This window comes from Oryctolagus cuniculus, chromosome X, assembly GCF_051225735.1.
Source record: "Oryctolagus cuniculus isolate XC-2025 breed Fujian yellow rabbit chromosome X, ASM5122573v1, whole genome shotgun sequence".
In the NCBI taxonomy this organism is placed as follows: domain Eukaryota; kingdom Metazoa; phylum Chordata; class Mammalia; order Lagomorpha; family Leporidae; genus Oryctolagus; species Oryctolagus cuniculus.
The window spans coordinates 44,578,306-44,584,386 of record NC_142888.1 but is presented as its reverse complement, the minus strand read 5'-3'; positions in this window follow the sequence as shown (position 1 = coordinate 44,584,386).

Sequence of the window (6,081 nt, the reverse complement as noted above, 5' to 3'; positions counted from 1 at the left end):
CAGGGACTATGTATGCCTTATCTATGTGGGGTCTCCACTGCTTAACACGGTGCCTGGTTAATAATAAGTACATAGTAAATATAGTTTAAAGATTTATTTTATTTACTTGAAAGACTGAGTAACAGAAGAGAGAAAGAGATCTTCCATTTGCTGGTTCACTCCCCAAATGGATGCAGCAGCTGGGGCTGCGCTAGGCTGAAGACTAGAGCTTGGAACCCCATACGGGTCTCCCACATAGGTGGCAGGGGCCCGAGTACTAGGGCCATTTTCAGCTGCTTTCCTAGGCACATTTGCGTGGAGCTATATCTGATGCAGAGCAGCTGAAATTTGAACCAGCACTCCTATATGGGATCACAGGTCCCAGCATGACCAGCATTTTTTATCTGAATATTCAAAAACCTTGGCTCATTTTTTAATTTTATAATTGATGATTAAAAGACATGATGAGGGGTTGGCCCTGTGGTGTAGCTGGTAAAGCCAAAGCCTGCAGTACCCATCCCATATGGGTACTGGTTTGCATCCTGGCTGCTCCACTTCCAATCCAGCTCTCTGCTATGGCCTGGGAAAGCAGTAGAAGATGTCCCAAGGCCTTGGGTCCCTGTGCCCACGTGGGAGACCAAGAAGCTCCTGGATCCTGGCTTCAGATCAGCACAGCTCCTGCTGTTGTGGTCATTTGGGGAGTCAGCAGTTGGAAGACCTTTCTCTCTGTCTCTCCTTCTCTCTGTCTATAACTCTACCTCCCAAATAAATAAATAAAATCTTTAAAAAAAAAACATGATGAGAAGCTAAGTGTGTAATTTGCACTACTTTTTGAAAGGCAATACAGAACAAAGGTTATTGTTGCATCTTTGACTCCTTTCTTTTTTCACTGTTGAAGCACCGGGAAAGATATAGGAATTCAAACATTCTGGCCTCTACTTTGAAAATATTGATCTATTACCTGAATGGATAATCATGTGAACAGGAGATTGGCTGCCTTACCTTTTGCTAATTTCTTGCATTTAATTGATATTCACCCCAACATACCTCTTTGCATGTTTCTTAGCAATACAAATGATGTTGACTCTGATAGAACTATTGTTTTTTTTTTATTCTTACCACCTCAAATCAATTAGTTCTTCTAATAAAATCATGCATTAGCACTCATTGCTAACACGTTTTTTAAATATTGTCTCATCCATTATAGACTTTGGATCCATTGAGAGCTACTGAACACTTATGATAGAAAAGTCATCAGCTTGGCTTGGAGATGCTATTTTAAGTGCTGCGTCAATAAAAGGGACAGAAAACTATTGTTTCCTTCTCTTCCTTTCTCTTTGTACATTTGCCTCCTGTTCCTTGCTAGCCTGGTTTGCTAAGGCAAACCCATGAAAACTAAGAGGCTTATTACTCTTTCTTTAATTGGACATCTTAATTGTTACAAGAGGCACAGACCTTCTCCTAAGCTCCTGGTGTTCCCAAGACTCCTTCTCCTAAATTAATTGCCATCTCCCTTTAATATCCATGGATTGGGAACATAGGGCATGCTTAGCCCTCTGAAGGCACTCTATATTGGAGTGCACCATCTGGCTGGAGTTAACAGAAGAGGGCAGGAGCAGGTGAATGCAGGAAGAGCAGGAGCCTGTAAGTCAGGAGTCTTGGTTTTGTGTCAGCCAAGCTGGGTGACTTTGAATAAATTCTTTGCCTCTCTTGGCCTCAATTTCCTCATCTGAGAACTAGGCTTTTGATGAGGATTTAAATACAAGATAGTTGCCAAATTACTTTAAAAATCAGACTGTTAGCTTATTAACATACTCAATTCCAACCAATACATAGTCACATCCAGATCCTTACCACATATGAACATAGCATGAAGTAAGGATTTTTGTAGGGTGCGGATAGTGGAAAAAGGGAGACATTAGTTTTAAAACCTCAAAAGCCATTTCAAAACTGTTTCCCACACATGCCCCATAAACACCATCTGCTTCTTTTCAAACCAATGTTAACTTACATGCTAAAGCACTTTATATTTGATGTATGATGATATTTCAAAAAGTTAATGGAAAATGGAATTAAAAGCTAAGTTTATTTTGATGTAAAAATGTTAAAACCATGCATAGGTTTTTTCATAATATGCATTTCCATGAACTTTTTTTAAAAAAAAAAAGATTTATTTATTCATTTATTTGAGAGGCAGAGTTACAGAGAGAGGAGGAAAGACACAGAGAGGTCTTCCATCCAGCTGGTTCACTCCCCAAATGGCTTCAATGCCAGAGCTGCACTGTTCTGAAGCCAGGAGCCAGGAGCTTCTTCCAGGTCTCCCACATGGGTGTAGGGGCCCAAGCACTTTGGGTTATCTTCTACTGCTTTCCAGGGCCATTAGCAGGGATTTGGGTCAGAAATGGAGCAGCTGACACTTGATCCGGTGCCCATATGGGATGTCGGCACTGCAGGTGGAGGCTTAATCTACCACATCACAGTGCCGGCCTGTCCATGAACTTCTAAAAAGTAATTTGATTATTTTTAAATCAATTTTATTTGAAATGCAGAGAGACATAGGGCTGATATTGTGGTGCAGCAGGTTAAGCCACCACCTGTGATGCTGGCATCCCATATGAGTGCTGGATTAAGTTGCAGTTGCTCCACTTGTAATCCACCTCCCTGCTAATGTACCTGGGAAAGCAGCAGAAGATGGCTCAAGTGGCCGCTGCCACCCATGTGGGAGACCTGGTGGAGTTATGGGTTCTGTTGCAGCCACTTGAGGAGTGAATCCATGGATAGAACTTCTCTCTCTCTCTCTCTCTCTCTCTCTCTCTCATTCTCTCTCCCTGTGTGTGTGTGTGTGTGTGTGTAACTCTGCCTTTCATACAAATAAATAAGAAAGAAAGAAAAAGAAGATGACGAAGGAGGAGGAGAAGTAAGAGAGAGAGAGAATCCATCTTCCATCCACTGGTTCACTCCCCAAATGCCTGCAAAAGCTAATGTAAAGTCACACTGATGCAAAGAGCTGGGAACTCTATACAGGTTTCCCATCTGGGTTGCAGAAACACAAGTAAGTATTTGCACCATCATCACTGCCTCCCAGAATGTGCACAAGTAGAAAGATAGAATCAGGAATGGAGCCAGGACTTAATCACGAATGAAGCCAAGACTTGAAGCTAGGCACTCTGAAAAGGGATGTGGGCGTCCCAAGTCATGTCATAAGCACTGTGCCAAATGCTTGTCCTCTCCATGGACTGTTTGAAAATCCCTCATATGCATGGATTTTGCATATGTCCAGTACTTCTTTTTTTTACTTTTGGTCTCCATATAGTTTTAATATACATTGCCTTCATTAATTTTCACAAAATTTCCTCCAAATTGAGTTTAGGCTCTAGGTATGTAACTTACTGTTTAGTATTTACAAATTTGCTTTTCTTAGCTGAGTCAGTTTTGTTCCCTATAAAAAGGAACTAGTCTACTTGCCCCTTTCATAATGGTTGTGAGGATGAAATGATGGAGTGTATATACAGTTATACAGTCCTCAGCACAGTAGCCAGTACACACTAGTCACTTCCATGGGTTTGTTCCTGTGTCCTTACTCTTACGTGGTGGAGATGGAGTCATTTCTTAGCTCTGGACTCACAGGCTTTCTGATCAATCAACTTGATGGTATTTAAATATCACCAATGGCACTATAAGACAGAGACCTTCAAGGCCATCAGGAAGATATTAAACTAGACACCAGCTAGAATTTCCTAGTTATGAAAGTTACTATTTAAGTATCTGGGATTCAAAGAAGAGAGAGGCTTCAAATTCTTCCCTGGAGATTTTTGAAAATCAGTGTGTCTGACCTCAGAATCAGCCCTGAAGGCATTCAGATCTGGCTGAAAGCCCATGAGAGTATATTAGGCGTGGAAAGCCAAGACACTCTGGCAAAAAACAAGGAAACAAAAACAAAACAAAACAGAACAAAACCTAAATGAAAGATCTCTGTGAGCGAGATCCCAGTGGAAAGAATGGGCCATCAAAGAAGGAGGTACCTTTCTCTGAAGGGAGGAAAGAACTTCCACTTTGACTATGACCTTGTCTAAATAAAATTGGAGTTGGCAACTCAAAAGGCTTCCATAGCCTTGGCAACTCATGACAAGAGCCTAGGTTGATCACTGACGCCATAAACAAGAGTGTCAATTGTTAAATCAACAAGAGTCACTGTGCACTTACTCCCCATGTAGGATCTCTGTCCTTCATGTATTGTACTATGTGAATTAATGGTATAACTAGTACTCAAACAGTACTTTTACACTTTGTGTTTCTGTGTGGGTGCAAACTGTTGAAATCTTTACTTAATATATACTAAATTGATCTTCTGTATATAAAGATAATTGAAATGAATCTTGATGTGAAGGGAATGGTAGAGGGAGCGGAAGATGGGAGGGTTGCAGGTGGGAGGGAAGTTATGGGGGTGAAAAAGCCACTGTAACCCAAAAGCTGTACTTTGGAAATTTATATTTATTAAATAAAAGTTACAAAAAAAAAAAACACCAAAATCAGTGTGAACATGCAGAATGCACTGAGACTCATTTTCCACACAATTTTTTGAGCTCATATGAAATACCAAGCCCTGTATTCAACACCATCATGGGAATGATCACAAAAACTTTTCATAACAAAGTTTACTAGGTCCATTTTTCAGATGAGGAAACTGAGGCTCAGAAAAAAAAAGCAAGCTCAATCAGAGAGAGCTCTGATATTCACTTTTAATTGGGAATGAGTCAAAGTTCTCCTTCAGTCCAAAGCCCAGCTCCCTGGGCTTGTCTGTATGCCCTAAATAACTGCTTCTTATCTGCTCTCATCTCCTCTAACTATTCCGTACTTTGTTTACAAAGTCACCTGGGTCCAGCTGCTTCACTTCCCATCCAGCTCTCTGTTAATGCACCTGGAAAAGCAGAGGAGGATGGCCCAAGTGCTTGGGTCCCTGCACCCATGTGGGAGATAGGGAAGAAGCTCCTGGCTCTTGGTTCCTGACTTTGGCTTGGCCCACCCCCAGCTCCAGCCATTATATGAGTGAACCAGCGGCCACAAGATCTCTTTCTCCTCTCTCTGTATTTCTACCTTTCAAGTAAATAAATATTTTTTTTTAAAGGAAAGTCACCTAAGACATTCCTCTAATTTATTACTCCCATACTTTAATTTTTAAAATATAATCCCACATTACTTGGCACACAGCAATCACTTAAAAATGTGTATTGGATAGGCCGGCACTGTGACTCACTTGGCTGGTCCTTTGACTGCAGCGCTGCCATCCCATGTGGGCGCCGGATTCTAGTCCCGGTTGCTCCTCTTCCAGTCCAGCTCTCTGCTGTGGCCAGGGAAGGCAGTGGAGGATGCCCCAAGTGCTTGGGCCCCTGCACCCACATGGTGACCAGGAAGAAGTGCCTGGCTCCTGGCTTTGGATCAGGGCAGTGCTGGCTGTGGTGGCCATTTGGGGAGTGAACCAACGGAAGGAAGACCTCTCTGTCTCTCTCTCTCACTGTCTATAACTCTACCTGTCAAATAAATAAATAAAAAAATCTTAAAAAAATGTGTATTGGATAAATATGTATCTGTAGGTTTAATTCCAAACTCTAGCCTGACATTCAAGGTATTTCACAATCTGGCTCCAACTTACCTCTTCTGGATACATTTTTTTCATTTCTTTTTCTCATCTCCATACCCTCTATAAGAACCCTGTGCTCTTAGTCTTTTCTTTCCCTTCTCATTCTGTGTGTAACATCCTATTCTGGAAAACCCATTCTCTTTTATGGTCTGGCAAATTCTGTCATTTTTTAGACCTAGCTACATCTTCTTTGTTTGGCTTACAGCTTATCTATTCCTGACACCACACTACAGTGATTGGGCTAGTTTTCAGTCTCTCTTGCTCCTCAAATTAAAAAAGAAAAATATTTGATTTTATTTATCTTTGCCTCATTCAGTGTCTCCCTCAGTACCTCCTTCATCGACTAGCAAAGTCTGAGCTCAGTAACTGTTAAACAGATGGGTAACTGGAATGAAGAAGGTCCCCTCCCCCCCATCATCATTTCCCTAAGCCATTGTAGCTGCCTCCTCCTCCCTTCCTCCTCT